Genomic DNA, 19,075 nt, shown 5'->3' with positions numbered 1-19,075 from the left:
ACGGAGACTAGGGTACAAGAGTCCAATCCAGCCCCCTGTCACTCCGTGTTTCAGAAAACGAGTCTATGTTGTCGCACTCGGTAGAGAGCGTTAGTAGTACAGTTGCACGGTTTGCGCGATTACCTTTACGGCCTTTACAGACTGCAACCCACTGATACAGTGGTGCAACCCGTGCAACTGCACTACTAGCGCCTTCAATAAGAACTAAAATTATGTGACATACTAGGTTACTCTTTTTACTTTTTCGCTCGATCTAGTTGCAGGGGGCTGGTCCAATCTCTAAGGCGGGAAGGCAGAACAGGCGTCCACGAAACTCCGAGATTTAATAGTGCACGGTTTTATCACCAGCGTCGCTCCGGACGTTCTGATCCTTTAAATATAGTAATACAGTGATATAGTGACCAAAATTATAATAATTATAATAAACGTAAATATGTGCGGCATCATGGAGACTATTATATTTAATATACATATAGCTATCGGTCCAGAGCGAGGCTGCCGTCCCATAGTCCGGAATTTGTTCCGTGTCCACGAACCCGGAATCCAGTGACTTTTCAAGCCCCAATCAGAGGCGTTCCGGCTCCGCTGATTTACGGGATGCATTTTTCCTACTGTGACGTCGAACGGTACCTGGTGAAAATTTCCAGATGTTAGACACCGGAATCATTCACACAGCCACAGCTAGACTCACATCAGTAGTTTGGGTTACCAATTACCGTTTAAGTATTGAAATACACCGGACAACGGGCATTCTGTCGCTCTAATCGAACGAACCGAAGGAGAAGTAATTATTGGATAAAAGATTTAATTAATTGGCTTACCTCTTGAGAATACTCTGGATGTGACGAGTTGCAGCGTAGATTGGTGAGAGGATTTAACGGAATAACTGACTCTAATGTATTTGAATACTTTGATTAACTTCGATTTATTTTATAAGTTTAATATTTCAAGTCACAAAACGGAGTTACACAGTGTAAGATCTTAAACTTAATATGACAAAATGGAGCTGAAAGCTCGCTGGACTTTTGGGCAGAGTAACGTTGTATGAAAAGTTTAAATGCAAAAGGCAAAAGGATTTTACCACGAGACTGTACCGGAACAAGATGACGAATCTGGTGGTAGAAACCAAGAGGACGATCGAGTGATCGGTGGCCGTTTTTATAGGGGTCGATCGTTGCGCAAAACGATCCCCCTCTTTAGATTTTTTGTCACCTTTGCGCACCTCCCCCTTTTTCCAGGAATTCTAATCAGGACACGACATCTTCGCCGCATGCACGCCTGTGATCTTAGTTCATTAGCTATTACTGTATTGTAAGTTTTTACATATGGTATAACGCTGCACTGGTGCGGTGGTGTAGGTGCGGGGACTTTGTTATGTAATTTTCCCTTCTGCGTGAGTTTTGTTGTTGAGGCGCAAGCCCCCCTTGGCCCCTCGGCTACTGAGCTTCTTCCTGTTTACTTCTTAATATTTTTACTATCTTGCTCGTTACAAAGTCCATATGTCATATTGGTTACCCGTCGTTTGTTAGTTTTATAGCGTGTATCTATATAAAATTACATATGTATTATAATCGATTACTGTCGTTATTCACCTGTAGTACAATAGCGATTGTTTATAAAACGTAGTTGCTATTTGCTTAACATTATTAGAATCGCGCTGCTGCGAATATTCTTAGGTGTTTGTGTTATAGCTATCTTAACAGATTTAGGGTATTTAATAGTTTTGATAATTCATAGCTTTAGAGCAGGTTTACATGTGTGCTTTTTGTATATAATTCTCTTCTGTAATTGTTAATTCTTATATTGATATAAATCGGCTTGGAAGCTTCTAGAACGTTTTCTTTATACTTGTTGGTTGCCTGTCATTGGGCGTTGCCACGTATGCATCTTTGAGTTTAGTGCGAGTTGATTTACCGTTGCTCGTTTCGCCGGTAAGTTTCCTAATGTATTCTCTAGGTGAAGCTCTGTATGGCTTCACATTGGAGATCTGCATTGCCTTCAAAACGTTGCGCGTGTTGCCTACAATACGGCGTTACGGAGGAAGGTATAGTTCATGCTGGATAATTAGTATTCACGGTTTTGAAGATTTTGCAGTCTCTGGTTTTATGGGTTATTGCAGCAGTGCTATCTTTATATTATATTGGTTATACATTTATCTATCGTTTTACAGTCTTCTATACTCCAGGCTATATGGTAAAGCGTAAGTTGCTTATAGTATAGCTCTCAGCTTCGAATGCACAAATGGCATTGTCGAGTGCTATATGATAATTGGATATAATCGTGTTAGTTAATTATGGTGTTAATATGATAGTGATATATAATAACATATAATAATATTATAGCTCTCTGTAGTGCGAAGATCTCGTAACATGGTTTTTAAGCCTTGGTTAGTGAATTTCATAGTTATTTCCATTTAGGGATATTCCAAATAGTTAGACAGTTGTTTTAATTCCTTATGGTTACCAGATTCTCGTACTTCGAGTTTGGTTAGTTGATAAAAGTAACATGCAGTAATAATAGTCGATAAAACATACGGATGTTCCGGTCGGATGTTACACTACTGTCCCATGATACGGAAATGACACGGACGGAACGATCGCCGGCAAATTGCGATAGTTCCCTGTAGCGCTGAATTTGAAATGCGCTGTGATTGGGCCTTCCGGGCACTTCCGGGCCTGTGCATTCCGTGTCATAGGACACCCGACGCTGACAGAGACGGAATCGTATTACTCACACAAGCATATGTATTGTTTACATGCTTACGTTAGGCTGCAAATAAGAGGTTATGAATATGAATATTCTTGAATTATAGGTTAGAAATTGGGTAATATTAGGTCAAACGTGACGAAAGTTTTAATTATTTCCACTTCAACACAACTACAACGAACAATTAAATAAATGAATTTCGTATTCTGAAGAATTTTATACTTACAGGACCTGACGAATTCATTTTTGTCTTTTGTTACGCACCCACACACACACAGATACAGATGACAGCAGAAGCTGAGAAACCACGACAACAGCCTCTCGCCGCTGTCATCCGTATAATCTCAGATCTCGTACTCTCGCACCTCTCGTTCTGGTTTTTCAGCTTCTGTTATCTGCTTTGCCAGCCATAGACACATACAACACGATTAGAAATGAAACAAAAGTCAAAAAAATAAAGTTAGCCACGGTACATGCATCAATGAACATTACTATACGTACACTTGGGGATATTGAATCTGAGACAGTGTTCCCAACCTTGACAGACTAAATTATAGTATCAGGGCCGTAAAATTATGGTACTAACAAGAAACTTATCATACTTTTGTTTACTTTCAATAAAAACCACAAAAAACTTCAATTCATGCATTTTTTTGCCATGAATATCAATAAATCGGACTATAAAGTTTATTTACGTTACAGGTTGAAAGACTATCTGTCATTACTAAGATAATATTTAGGGAGGTATGTTCTCCTCCAGATGGCGTGGTAGGTACCATCTTGGCTATCACCCTCTGGGGGCATGTGCCACAAGTAAGGGACCGGGATCCTGGTCCTGCTTGAACAGATCTCCCACAATATTACCTTATCATTACTTCGTTTCTCGCTAGTATCGCTGCAATTGTATGTAAAATAAACGTCTACTCTCTCTCTTTCTTTTTCAACTTATACCATACATTTTTTTACAATTTGCATATGTTGTTTTCATTTGGTCTTACGAAAATTATAGTAGATTTGCATTATATTGTGCAAGCGTTATGCTACATTGTACGTACACCAGAATTATGCTACATCTACAACAATCATGGTACAGTTGGTAACGTTGATCTGAGACGTTTTAATTTTTACACAAGACAGTTATATTGGCGACACAGAGAAACCTACAGCGCCATAGTCAGCTGAGCGCGAAACAAACTCAATCTTGATAAACATAACATAACCCATGACCGTCGAATCTAACCTTAAAATACCGCGGGGATCAGCCTCCTGACACTCACCACTGCTCGCGTTTTGTCCCCGTTTTTGGAGTTTACTCCTTAAGAAACGATTTGAGTTGTAGGGCCCGGTACGGAAATTATATGAGGAGTAAAATCAAGTGTAACTCGAAAACTTGAGGCATTATAGAAAGAGACAAACATATATATTGAACGTGCAAAAGAATGAGATGAAATACATTACACAGCGTATCCTATACTTGGGGTCTCCTCTTTGTGCGGTGCTTCGTAGTCTCACTGTATAGTTCATTACCTCTGGTCTGAGAGGTGAATGTGTACGTATGTTTGTACGTGTGTTTGTGTGCATGCGTATGAATTTATAAGACGTGACGTTATCACGTCAAAATATTTGAAAATACGGAAAAAATTGATTTAGATGATAATGAAGAAGAATCCGAAAAACACATGAATGCGGTTAATTGGTAAGCTTATCGTTTACATTTATGAATAATATACATTTCAAATACGAACAACCAGATCTTACATTTGGTGTTTTTATTATTTTTGATTAATTGATTTAATATATTTTATATTTATATGTATATTAATTTCATTACTTATATTAACCCTTAGCGGCACACATTTTTTCTTACTTACTATCGACTTGAATTTTGTACTCACGGGTTTCTGAGGTCGCTGATTACGAATCTGCACTCAAAATTTGAAAATTCGAGATAGCGGATTCAATATGGCGGACCAAACGTGCAAAAACTCGTTTGACGAGAGCGAAAGTTGGTACGCGGGGGTTTTCAAGGTCGCTGATTACGAATCCGCACTCAAAAGTTGGAAATTCACGATGGCGGATCCAATATGGCGGACCAAAACGCAAAAAGTTGTTCGACAAGAGCGAAAATTGGCACCCGGGGGTTTTCAGGGTCGCTGATTACGAATCCACACTCAAAAGTTGGAAATTCAAAATGGCGGATCCAATATCGCGGATCAAAACGTAAAAAGTCGTGTGACAAGAGCGAAAGTTGGTACTCGGGGGTTTTCGGGGTCGCTAATTACGAATCTGTACTCAAAAGTTGGCACTTGAAAGTTTTCGGAGTCGCCAATTACGAATCCGCACTCAAAAGTTAAAAATTCAAGATGGCGGATCCAATATGGCGGACCGAAAATGTAAAATGTCGTTTACCGGGAACGAAAGTTGGTACTCAGGGCTTTTTGCGGTCACTTATTACGAATATGCACTCAAAATTTGGAAATTTTTGAAGTAATACAAATAATCCGAATAATTATAGATATATGTTTGTTTCTCTTATCATTTTGGAAGATGCGTTCATTTACCCTCTTTTTCTATTCGATATATATCATAATTATCGTTCGTAAGGAGTAAACTCCAGTCGTGCGTCGGAGCTGACACACACACTTTTTTTTTTAGCTCCTCTACGTAGCGCTAGTAGACTTCTGACACGCTCGCTGCCCTCGCTGACCGCGCGCAAGATTGTCAGACAACTACTAGCGTCACTAGTGGTGGAGATTGGCGGCAGAATCGAGGGACATCTTGCGAACCACTTTCAGCAGCGTGTGTTGAGGGGCTGGCGGGAATAATGATTTGCTGAATTGACACGTTAACAACGGTCATGGGTTATGTTATGTTTATTGGGATTGAGTTTGTTTCGCGCTCGGCCAACTAGGTAGGTTTCTCTGTATTGCCAATATAACTGTCTAGTGTAAAAAATTAGCCCTCTCAGATTCATTGTCCCCAAGCGTACGTATTATGTATGTATCTATGTGATCATTTTTTTTGTACAATGATTTGTTTGGAACGAGTTACCGGATGTGTTGACGGAAGAATACAAAGATAGTCACCATTATGGGCTTTCGTGTGACAACCGTAAATCGTCGCGCGCTTGCGCCCTCTGAGGTGTTACAACGGCAGAGTCGGGAACTTATTGCAGAACATCAGAGTTACCGATCACGACATGATGCTGGTTGCGATAACCGCGATAACCTTCCGAGCAGCCCCCTGACACTCGCCACTGCTCGCATACTAAAAAGTTGTACGCATTTTGTCCCCGTTTTTTAGTTCCTCTACGTGGCGCTAGTAGACTTCTGACACTCTCGCTGCCCTCGCTGACCGTGCGCAAGCATGTCAGACAACTACTAGCGCCACTAGTGGTGGAAATTGGCGGCAGAATCGAGGGACATTTTGCGAACCACTTTTAGCAGCGTGTGTCAGGGGGCTGCTTCCGAGTAACACAGTCTTCGTAATGGTAAGCTCAAGTCAATACTTAGCCTGTGTGTACTTGCCGAGTTACAGCGTTACCGACTTGTCGGCCATACAAGAAATTAATAATGAGAATAAGATTCTTCCAAAATTTGTAGCAAAAACGTGATTTAATTAAAGTATAGGTACCCGGGAAAAGAATGTATACGTGGATCATGAATAATAATATAATAGATCAGATGTCATAATGATGCAGAGACCAAAAAGTAAATATTTATATGCGATCCACATATAATATTGTTACGCAGGGTGAAATCACCCGTTTTGCCCCCTCTTTAATGATCTATAGTCATCATAGATAAAAGACGTTTATAAACCTCTTATGTCTTTCAAAAGAATAAGGTTGCTGCGTTAACCAACATTATTGTAAAAACAGTCTTGTTTCAGACTTTAAACGAGAAACAAATATTACGCAATTGAAGCATTTTCACAACATTTTATTCACGCTCTTGATTTTTGACTTGATAATTAAACTCGCGGATCCATATTTATTTCCGTAACGTCAAAGAACGTTACAATATTAATATATGTGATGTCAAAAAAATTTGAGAGTAACTATTAACATATCATGGATGCGGTAATTTTGATTGAGATGAAATGAGATGCTCCGTATATGAGACAGTATTTAACGCAGTGTTCTGACTTAGAGGCCAAAAAAAGGTGATTGTCGGTAGTTTTATTTTAGATAAGGAAATAAAGAACGAAGCTTCTTAAAACTTCAGGTGTATTTTAACACATGTTTGAAAGGTTCGAGCAAAAATTTCATCACCAAATTGTTGCAAAACGGCACCGTTATTAATTAACCCGTTGATTGAAGAATATACGAGTATCTTTAGTCAACGGCTGATCATTAAAGGGCCTCGCCGCTAGAGTCTGGAATCGGCCGGAAAGTTAGAGTGCGTATTACGTGTCTGAAATGTAAAAACTACAATTATTTTTAATTGCCACATCATTTAATTATCTATGTACTAAAACAACCCGAAAAAGAACTGTGATATTATATTAATTGTCGAGCTCGAACGTAAAAAGTGACGATTTTTACAAAGAAAATTCTGAACGAAAATTAACATGATTATTTTATTACATGAGTATATGTCAATTCAAAATAATTTTAGTTTTTACATTTCAGACACGAATTACGCACTTCATCTTTCCTGCTACTTCGAGATTCCAGCGGCGAGGCGCTTCAACAGTAAGCTAAAAACTTCGCCATTTTGTGACAATTGATGATAAAAAAAATTTCTTGTAGATTCCAAATGTGAGTTAAAATACACTCGAAGATTTACGAATCATCGTTGTTTCTCTGCCTATCAAGATAAAAAAAAAATAGCCGACAATCACCTTTTCCCTTAAAAATTATCGTATTTATTGATATGTGTACTTTTTCCGATCTTTCGTTTGGCAGCACTTGAAGAACTCGGTTTTCACTTTGAACCGACATAGAACTTATTTTTTCTCCATTATCTGATTTTATTATTGACCTTTCTTCATTGTTACATAAATATTTAGGTATATAGTTATTGATTGCTTTCAGTTTTCAATCATTTGTATACAACAATAGTGCAAAATAAATCATTATAATCAACTATTTTCATGTAAACCAATAATAAAAAGCACCCAGGTACCGAAAGGCGGCTATGGCCCTCAGTTTTTGGTGAGTCACCGAGCTGTTTACTTTGTCAGTGGACACGAGAGGCCCATGTGTGTCTACGGAAGTATAAAAACGCGAAATTTTTTTTGTTTGTGTGCATTATTTGGGACTTCAAAAATAAGTACAAGTTTGATATATAAATTATACTTATAAAAAAAATTGTACATATAAAAAAAATTGTTTTAAACATTTTTTTCAATTTATAAAATTAGAGACGCGATGGATAGAACAGAGGTAGTACGACAGCAAATGTTGCAAGAAGCGCCTGAGGAGGATTTGTTTGGTGCTTGCTCCTCAGACGACGACGAGGACTCCATAATTTCGCAATTTTCGCTCGAAAAAATTGTACTTTTTCAATTATTCAAATAATTATACTTTTATAACAATTTCATAATGCTATATTTTTTTTCCTCATTTCCTATATGTCAAGTAACATATCGGGTATTATTACTTTCTTCAATTAATTTCATTAAAAGTTATGATTTTTTAAGTGAATTCGTGAATTTCTCGCATTTTGTTTCTATTTCCATTAATTAAATAGCAATAATACAGATTGATTTTCATCCATAACCCAATGCATGCTCTCTTTCTATAGATCTCAAACTACTCTCTTGAATTTTTTCAGATTTTTGAAACAAGCCTATGTATGATAAAAAACGGTAGGACACCGAAGACCCATGTGTGTCTAGGGAGGTGCGCAAATTATAGTGTGTCTACGGAGGGTTAAGGAGTAAACTCCAAAAACCCAACTAAATTGATCCACCAACACCATAACATATTATTGGTGATGTCTATCTGTGCCTCTTGAAAAACATGTAGCACCATTTCCTAGTTTGACCTGAGTACGGCGCATAGGATGACAACATGGTTAAACACTGACAGGCTATTCCCGCCAGATCGAGTGAACCTTACGCATGTGACGTACGCCGGTGTGAAATTCGCTAGTTTCCGGAATGGCCGAATTACCTGTGACTCGCACAATTTTTCTCTCGTATTTGTCGCACGGACAACAATCCCGTGCCCCTCTCTTCGTCCCCCATCAATGGCTAGCGGAGGAGAGACGCAAAGCACATGGCATACGATGTATGCATGTATATTACGTGTGTGCTGCGTCGCTTACACTGGTGTATATATCGTTACAAAGGGTGAAATCACTCGTTTTGCCCCCTTTTAATGATCTAGTAGTCATCATAGATAAAAGACGTTTATAAACCTCTTATGTCTTTAAAAAGAATAAGGTTGCTGTGTCAACCAACATTATTGTAAAAACAGTCTTGTTTCAGACTTAAAACGAGAAACACATATCTTGCAATTAAAGCTTTTTCACGACATTTTATTTACGCCTTTGATTTTGGCTTGGTAATCAAACTCACGGATCCATATTTATTTCCGTAACGGCTAAGATCGTTACAATATATATCAGTGGTCGCTTATGATCGCGCAATTTCTCTCTCGCACCGGTCGCGCGGACAACAATCTTGTGCCTCTCTGTCTCTCATTCGCGATAATTGGAAGAGCCGATGCACCCCCTTAATTAAATTGGTGGATCGATCCATGCTTTGAAAAAGAAACACAAAATTAAGAAATCAGAGTTTTTCAATTTACAGTTTTTGTGGTAATTGTTAGTGGAGTAGTCAATATCGACGTGATGTAAAAAACGCTTTGTAGTGTGGTTTCACGATAAAAAAACCTGACTTCCAATAAATTTTCAATTGAAATATGATACTGAAATTTCGTATCTTTTTGATTCAGGTAACTGTAAATTACCCATAGAAAGTCATCAAACTATAAGTCAATAGATGTAGATAGATGGGACTACAAACTTCTTACGTAATTGATAAGGTTTCCCGTTATTTGAGAAAAATTGATTGAACTGAACTTCGAAGTGTCTTTGATATTGATCATCGGACATTTGACTCCTATAACCAAGAAACGTTCATGACAACGTATTACTGACAATGAGATATTTGCAAATTTTGTAAACTATGCAGCGAAAATCTTTCATCGTAACTTTAGCTCTTCCTAGCTGAAACAACTCCCATTCTCTTCTCAAGGTACTTTACATTCAAAAGATATATTTATGAACGTGTACTGAAGTTCACAGTGTAGCATATTTTTTTTTTTTTTTTGAAGTGAAAACTTCTTTAGCGGCACTTGGCACTTTTTTAGATGGGTACAAAATGTTAAATTCGCGTCAGATCCGTAGCCTGATCGAAAAAGCGTAAGGCGGATGGAGAGGGGGTAATATCCCCCTCTCTTTCTACCGTCCGGCGAAAATGTATGCCTGCTCCGTCTGTCTCGTTTAAGTGGCGCTGGGCGCCTGTGCGCGTGTGTTTGTACTACAGCCTGCTACACGCATCCACAGATGGTGACTGCTGATGTGTCAATCGTTTGTATACTTGTGAAATTCGTGTATATAAAGTGCTTAAAAGATGGAAATGGAAGAAAGTGCATTTATTAACGAAAAAAGGGACGAAGAAATATCGAAAGAAATTAAGTGAGTACTTTATAAAAATATACATATGTACCTACACATTATAGATGTAATATTTGTAATATGTTGATACTTTATAGCGTTAACCTATATATACGCGCGACAAATTTTAGCGACAATTTGAGGGAAATCGTTTCTTTTTTAATAATACATTAAAGCAATTCGCGCGTAACTTATTAGTTCTTGATATTAGGAGTATCAATTGTGATACTGACCACATTGGCTTATCCAGTGCTTTGCTAAACGAGTGTAAAAACGTGTATTACGTATAAAATCATAAAAAATACGATACCAAACAAATAATTTCAAATGAAAATAAATGAAATAAAATAATAATAAATAATATTCGTTTTTCAGAAAAACAAAAGAAAAAAAGGAATAAAAATCGGAAATATCAATTTGCATGGCGTCAGCGTAGAAAAAATTTAAAAAAAAAAAAGATTCGAAGGAAGAAAAAGGAGAAGAAAAAAGAAAAAGATATCGTGAAAATCAAAGGGCATATTATTTATGTAATATAAATTGTCATGTTTGTCTACGATAGCGCAATAAATGAATATTGTATTTTACCACATAAATGATAGTTCTTTTATACTGATAAATAAAACAATTCGTGCGAAATTACTCCTTAACCATTCCAACATATTCAAAAATGCACAACGTTGATGTTTAAGTTTTCACTTCTGCCGGCACTCCCGGAGTGCAACCCGTCCTTTTTTTTTTTTTTTTTTAATTCACTATAAAGTATATCTGTCATTGGTTTTAGTAAATCGTGCATGGCATCGATGCATTCTATCTCTTCAGGAGTCGGCGGATTTATAGTTGAGAAGCCATCAAAGAAATTTTCTGGTAAACTTTGGTCGCCGTGATTGATCTAACCCTGATGATGATGCGAAGGTATGCATTGTCCTTTCACTTACGATGAAAACATTATCGGTACTTAACAATAAGTCTAAGAACAGCGGAAGCCAGTCAACAGATTTGGAAAGAGGTATTTCTGCGCAGGTTCAAATAAATTGCAAATCACAGACTGCTTGGAGTCAATTATTACTTGATGAACTATTGTTGTACAAATGAGATATTTGCATATATATACACATTCGCATTAGAGTGGTTCTTAATTTGGATACGGAGAACTTTTTATCGTTCTGCACCCTAACACTATACCCCATTCGTCGTTAATAATGTGTTTAGAATCTATCCCTGCTACAACAATTATGGTCATCAGAGCACCACCTAGCTTGAATTTTTCCTATCGAGGGTTGATATTTTGGGATTGCGAAATTTTACTTGTTTATTGGAAAATCTAAACAGATAGCAATTCATCACGTTTTTCAGATTCGGCATATTATGTAACAAATTTTGTGAGCATTTGTCAATAATCAATTTAAATTTTGCGATAATCACAAATTTTAATTTACCTGAAAATCAACCATTAATAGGGAAAATCCACGCCAATCCATATGACACATTATTTTGTTATGATTTGAAACAGTCTTGGAACACAATTTTCTTACTTCAAATTAAAGCCCATTCTAATTTGCATACAATAGTAGTTATATAGGGAGCGTTCTGGCTCAAACTGACTTACCGACCTCATAGGGCACTGCAGGACACACCTCACCCGTAGTCGGCTTGTTACTGACCGAGCGTCGGCGTGTTACCGACCTAAGCTAACCTGACCCAACCAATGTAAACAGCAAGATGACTGACCAGCCTGCAAGATGGCGGAGTAACCCGCAAGATGGCTGACTGACTTGCAAGATGGCTGACTGACCTGCAAGATGGCTGACCAGCCTGCAAGATGGTGGACGAGATGACGGAGCATGTAGTCGGTGTGTGTTACCGGCCTAAGCTAACCTGACCCAACCCAATCTAACCTAACCCAACTAATGTAAACAACAAGATGGCGGGAGCAGGATGGCTGACATGATATCGGAATAGGTTGCTAACCTAACCTAACCCAGCCCAGCCTAATTCGTGTGAACAACAACATGACGGACAGGATTGCAAAGCGGGATGACGGGGCAGTATTGCAAAATGGCTGGCGGAATATACCGTTTCAAAAATAATAGTTCCGGCATACTTCGAATACATTCTCTTGTACTAATTGACCGGATGGCGACACCGCAATTAGATAGGCTGGGAATGTTGATGATGACCCGTAAACTTTTACGTGCAAGAATTTATTATGGAGGAGGGTGTGGTTGGTATATAAATCGCGAGCTTACTCAACACGTTATATTGTTCTCATAGTTTTCCTATTGTGAACTGCAGTATCCATAGTACGAGAAATTTATAAAATCTACATCGAACGTGATGGATCTGAATAAAATCAACCTCGTCTGTCGCCTTGAAACGTTACCCAATAAGAGAATATCGGATCTGGAGGTTGGGTAGGAGTACAACGTGACGGGGGTAAGACGCGTCAATACTTAGTACGGCAAGAGTATTCTGCTCGCGCTAAATGAGCAATTCTAAATATTTTTACCCCCTAGAATCGTAAGTCTTATGGAAAATGATGTCGCGCAATTCAACGTAATGCAGAAGACGATAATCGAGGGCATTCTACGAATGAAATACCATGGGAGCGAATACAAAAAATTTGAAGTTTTGTGCGACAAATGAGCATAGTCAGCAAAAGCATAACAAAAAGATATCCCAAGAATAGTATGCTCTCTCGGGGGAAATGTTAGCTATTAGTCGGTGTCGCTCATGGCTTGGAAACTTGTTTCCCCCCACACTTTTCATTGAAATTCCCGTAGCATTGGAAATAAAAGCGAACGTGGCAGAAACCGAATCGTCAGTCTTGCATCAATATTCATACAAGAAAAATCAACACTGTTCCAACTTGCAATATGGAGATGATCATGGACATTCAAAGTTCCGTTGGCCCCGACGATAAATTTATACCCAAGGAACTTTGCATCATAAACATAAACTCATCGGGTTTGAGTCGCATTCTCTTCAAACCACCGTACGCTTGGACAGATCTACCGACTGAACGCAAAGCTACTAACGTACACGTTCGCTTTTATTTCCAATGCTACGGGAATTTCAATGAAAAGTGTGGGGGGAAACAAGTTTCCAAGCCATGAGCGACACCGACTAATAGCTAACATTTCCCCCGAGAGAGCATACTATTCTTGGGATATCTTTTTGTTATGCTTTTGCTGACTATGCTCATTTGTCGCACAAAACTTCAAATTTTTTGTATTCGCTCCCATGGTATTTCATTCGTAGAATGCCCTCGATTATCGTCTTCTGCATTACGTTGAATTGCGCGACATCATTTTCCATAAGACTTACGATTCTAGGGGGTAAAAATATTTAGAATTGCTCATTTAGCGCGAGCAGAATACTCTTGCCGTACTAAGTATTGACGCGTCTTACCCCCGTCACGTTGTACTCCTACCCAACCTCCAGATCCGATATTCTCTTATTGGGTAACGTTTCAAGGCGACAGACGAGGTTGATTTTATTCAGATCCATCACGTTCGATGTAGATTTTATAAATTTCTCGTACTATGGATACTGCAGTTCACAATAGGAAAACTATGAGAACAATATAACGTGTTGAGTAAGCTCGCGATTTATATACCAACCACACCCTCCTCCATAATAAATTCTTGCACGTAAAAGTTTACGGGTCATCATCAACATTCCCAGCCTATCTAATTGCGGTGTCGCCATCCGGTCAATTAGTACAAGAGAATGTATTCGAAGTATGCCGGAACTATTATTTTTGAAACGGTATATTCCGCCAGCCATTTTGCAATACTGCCCCGTCATCCCGCTTTGCAATCCTGTCCGTCATGTTGTTGTTCACACGAATTAGGCTGGGCTGGGTTAGGTTAGGTTAGCAACCTATTCCGATATCATGTCAGCCATCCTGCTCCCGCCATCTTGTTGTTTACATTAGTTGGGTTAGGTTAGATTGGGTTGGGTCAGGTTAGCTTAGGCCGGTAACACACACCGACTACATGCTCCGTCATCTCGTCCACCATCTTGCAGGCTGGTCAGCCATCTTGCAGGTCAGTCAGCCATCTTGCAAGTCAGTCAGCCATCTTGCGGGTTACTCCGCCATCTTGCAGGCTGGTCAGTCATCTTGCTGTTTACATTGGTTGGGTCAGGTTAGCTTAGGTCGGTAACACGCCGACGCTCGGTCAGTAACAAGCCGACTACGGGTGAGGTGTGTCCTGCAGCACCCTATGAGGTCGGTAAGTCAGTTTGAGCCAGAACCCCCCCCTATAACTACTTACAATATTTTACGCATACCTGTTTCAGCAAAGTAACGATGCATAAGTTGAAACAAAAGTATTCCAAATCACCATCACATATGTACTCACACTCGCGTGCAATATTTACCTGTCCTCTCCACTTCAAATCTAGCCGCTTGTCCGTGTCGCGACTCAAAAAAGATCTGCTCTGTATCTATGTCTATTCTCTACTGTTGCGAAATCATATCTGCGTATCATCTATGTGTTTTCTTGCCTTGTAAATAGTCAGTTGCTCTCTCACGATATAGATCGTATCACTTTGTATCATCATCAATAAAGCATCCTTTATTGATAGTTATTCAGAATCAATTTTAATCTTCATCCCGCTTTCTTGCTATAGTCATCAATCAATAATTTGCGGATCTTACGTCAACGATCCAGTATCTTCTACTTCTTCTTCCCAGTGGCTATTCCCCAATCGAGGATATGCCAAAGTACTCTTTAATTACTCCTGGTAACTCCAGGAGTTTCAAACGTGGGTTGACTTCATCCATATATATCCGGTTATGGTTGTTCCAAAGTGTCGTCTCTTCACTCATGGGTGTGCCTTGGTGAAGTTAGACTTGTGTGGCTGGGTTCGGAGTAAGTTCGACGAAACACACAAAAAATAAAAAAAATAAAAACACATGGTTGCATTAATTATTTGACAGACGTTGGTTGATTACAGGTTCAAATTGTTTTTGATAACAAGTCGGCCAAAACTAGAATAACGTGTGTTGGATGTTTTAAGAATAACATTTGCAGATCAGAGCCGTAAATGATATTGTTTTTCCGAAAGAAATCCTTGAGTTTAACTCTAGGAAGATTAAAGTAGGGACGTTCCCAAAATAGGTGGTTTGGTAGTACGGCAGGGTGACTGCACCGGCACGTCTGCCTAACCACCAAGCCCATTCTGGCTAGGTGCTCATTAGCATTAGTATGGTTTGTTTTTATCCAATTTATTTGTGCAATCTTCCTTCTGTCGAGGATTAAGCCATTGAACCATGGCTGATTAGCAAATATTCCCGCCGCTGCACAGTAATTAACACCTTTATGGCGGCCTATGTTGAGGATGCTAGTTTGTGTTGTTGACATCTTGGCGCTTCTTGAGAGATGTTTAATGTCAGCTCAAAATTTTTTATCGTCAAATTCGGTTGGCTGATCCCCTACCGACCGAGTGGTACGATCAGCTAATTCATTTCCTGATAGACCTATATGGGAAGGGATCTATACCAGGATGCACTGACCCCCGAATTTCTGTGTTTGGAATAGTTTCTGTTTTATGTCAATCAAGATTGGGTTAGTTCTATTGTTCATCAGGGGGTGTACCAGAGCTGCGATGACACTTAGAGAGTCTGTGAGAATTAGAGTTTTGAAGTAACTTCTGATCTTAATTAGGTCCAGAGCTTTAGAGATGCCTAGAGCCTCTTCCGAGAAAATTGAAGTTACCATTGAGACCATAAAGGAGAGGCCATCCGTCGTCCGGGGGGACCACCGCTACCGAAACTTCAGGTGGTGAAGAGATTTTGGAGCCGTCACAGTAAATTTGAAGAAAGTCTGGGAAGTCGGACTTACAGATCAACTTTAAACTTATGGAAGGAGATGGATCTTTTTTAATGCAAAATCCAATGGAGTTGTTCGTGTTGATTCGATTAAAGATAGCCGGATATTCCAGGTCATAACAGGTGGGAATGTTGGAGGATCTGATCCAAGACGCAGTGCTCCTTATCGAGGACCATATCTTGTAGACATAGGATCCCAGGTAGATGGGATTCTGCCCTTGCTTATCAAGCAAAATCTCCATTAGTTTGAGTTTGGGAATGACTAAATTGCCCTGACAAGAGTAGGTTCTGAAAATATGTACCTGTACCGATTCTAGTGTAGACAGATAGCATTTGGAGGCGTTACCAAAAAATTAGGCCCCCCAATCCAGGAGAGCTCTCACAAATCCCTTGAATACTATTAACATGGTTGAGGGATGGCCTCCCCATGTAAGACTCGAGATAGCCTTTAAAACTGAGACAGTTTGGATGGCTTTGGCCCTATTATATTCGATGTGAGTTGCCCAAAGGAGCTTCCTGACCAGGTGAACGCCTAAGAATTTCACTGAAGGTCGATTGTAAATCGTGGAGTTGTTGAGTTGAATGCTGATTGGTAAGTTACCAAGAAGTCTCCCAGAGAACACGCAAAGCTGAGTCTTTTTTGCGTTAACCGTTAGGCTCTTGTGTAGGAGCCAGGGCTTTACGGAATCTAGGAAAGCTGAAATTTCATCTACGGCGGCCTGAAGTTCTCGGTGGGAGGAGTATATTGTCACATCGTCAGCATATGTGAGAACTTTAGTATTTGAGCCTATATTATTAACCCTCCGCCGGCTATTCATGACGATGCGGTCATATCTGACTTTGGCACGTCCTGGTATCTCGGGAGGGGAAAGTGGATGTGGCCTGGGACCCGCACCTAAAAAAACTTCACGGCGGTATACGCTCATACGGGCAAGCACGGTAGTATGCGTCAGGACCTTGCGAAGTTACGACCGTTTGAATTTTGAACGTGAATGAATTCGTCACCGATAGCCGGCGGCGTCAGTTTTTTCGACTTTTGAGGTACGTATAAAATTCATATTTTTTCGTTGAAAATTAAAGCTTCCTCGAAATCCAGGAAAACGCCAGCAGGATATTCCTTTTTTATGAAGCTATTGCATATATCAGTTGTGAGAATGGTGATGTCGTCATTAACCGATTTTCCTTTTCTAAAGCCGAAAAAGCACTTCGGCAGTATAATGACGGTTTTCAGTCCACCAAAGCAATCTGAAATTGACTATTCTCTCTAGAGTTTTATGATTGAGGAGCGGGAGATTGGTCTATATCCCTTAGATCCAGGTTTAGGCAAGAAACATACTATATAGTGAGACCAACCGTCTGGGAATTCGCCCAACTTAAAAATTGGGTTGAAGAGGTAGAGCAGATAACTCAGCCCTTCCGGGGGGAAGTCGTCTGAGAACCTCGCTTGTGACTCAATCTATTCCCGGAGACGATCCAATTTTGGCAGCCTGTACTGACCAAGACAGCTCCTCTTGAGTAATGTCTGTGTCTAGTGTGTGATTGTGGTTTCCGAACTCTGTAAGAAAGTAGTTTTCGGATGCAAAAGGGACGGAGACCTTGCTGAATGCTGATGCTATATCTTTATCGTCTGGATTCTAAGTGAGGACCGTCTTGGGAAGGTAGAATTTCCTTTTAAAGGCCTTGATTGACCCCCAGACCCTATCAAGGTCAGTCTGCGGGCCAATCGAGGAGCAAAATTTTCTAAAACTGTTTCCTTTAGTTTCCCTAAGAAAATTTTTGACCTCTTTATCTATTTTATTGTATGCTTCTAGATTCTCCTCAGAGGAGTTGTTCCTGAAGCGCTTGGCCGCCAATCTTCTAGACGCTACCTTATTGGAGCAATCCTCAGCCCACTAGGAGGCAGCAGGAGGTGATCCTTTCCTCAAAGGAAAATCATGTGGGTACCTCCCTCCGGATGCCTGGAGGGAATCGTACATACATAGATTCAAGAAATTGATTATATAGCGAGTCTAAGTTGTTTGTCTCCCTGGATATACCTTTAAGCTTAAGGGTGAGGGATTTACTAAAGGTAGTCCATTCGACTTTGTTGAGGTCAAGTTTTTTCCTTCCTTGAAATCTATGGAGACTGACTCCGCCCCAGCAAGTGTGGGTTGGGATATGGTTGCTGCCTAATGGGTCTTCCGTTACTTGCTAGGAGATATCCGTAAAAAGCAATACTGGGACAAAACTCAGGCCCGGGACACTGCGTTTGTTGGGTTCTGCGTGGATTCTAGTAGGTGATCTATCATTTAAGATGATGAGATCGTTATTTTGTAACGCGTCCAGTAAGAATTTCCCATCTTGATTCAGAAGTTTACTCTCCCATGCAGAATGATGTGTGTTAAAGTCTCCGCAAACAAGGAGGTTTTCGAATTGAGTGAGGATTTGGAGAAGTTCCTTTCATTCTGCGCGCGTAAGGAATTTGTTAGGAGGTCTGTATATGTTTAGGATATGCAAGTGTGTACCTGAAAGTTCAATTCGGACCATGTCCCATTCCAGTTTTTCGGGCAAAGGGATATGGTCCAGTCTTTGGTAGAATATTTGTTTTGAGATGAGGAAGGCCATACCACCACCCGAAGTGGGGGGCGGCCTGTCCCTCCTCAGCGTATTGAAGCCTTTACATATATACTAGTAATTAGTTATCTGTCAGCCAAGTTTCTGTAAGGCAGATAATGTCGAAATCATAAATAAAACCTTTAAGCTCATTGACCTTGCTAGTGATACTACGGCAATTCCACTGTAAAATGTTTAGAAAGAGTACAATTTCTAAAATTTTCAGGTGAGTCAAAAAATTAATGACGGAGCCAGGAATCGAACCTGGTATCTGGAGATGCTTACTCCACTAGACCACCTAGCCGCCATA

At 39.7% G+C, this 19,075-nt stretch overlaps 2 long non-coding RNA genes across 2 annotated transcripts; one reads left to right on the top strand and one right to left on the bottom strand.

Moving 5' to 3' along the window:
• Positions 1 to 270: 270 nt before the first annotated feature.
• LOC124178385 lies at positions 271 to 1,649 on the bottom strand. Its single transcript, XR_006869794.1, has 3 exons — positions 822 to 1,649; positions 471 to 630; positions 271 to 370 (listed from the first exon to the last, which is right to left on the bottom strand). It is a non-coding gene; the product is annotated as an uncharacterized LOC124178385 (long non-coding RNA).
• Positions 1,650 to 10,173: 8,524 nt separating this feature from the next.
• On the top strand, positions 10,174 to 10,772 carry LOC124178386. The gene is made up of 2 exons (XR_006869795.1): positions 10,174 to 10,358; positions 10,713 to 10,772. It is a non-coding gene; the product is annotated as an uncharacterized LOC124178386 (long non-coding RNA).
• Positions 10,773 to 19,075: the final 8,303 nt, after the last annotated feature.

Source organism: Neodiprion fabricii, chromosome 3 (assembly GCF_021155785.1).
Source record: "Neodiprion fabricii isolate iyNeoFabr1 chromosome 3, iyNeoFabr1.1, whole genome shotgun sequence".
In the NCBI taxonomy this organism is placed as follows: Eukaryota; Metazoa; Arthropoda; class Insecta; order Hymenoptera; family Diprionidae; genus Neodiprion; species Neodiprion fabricii.
This window is presented reverse-complemented; position numbering and strand designations above follow the sequence as displayed.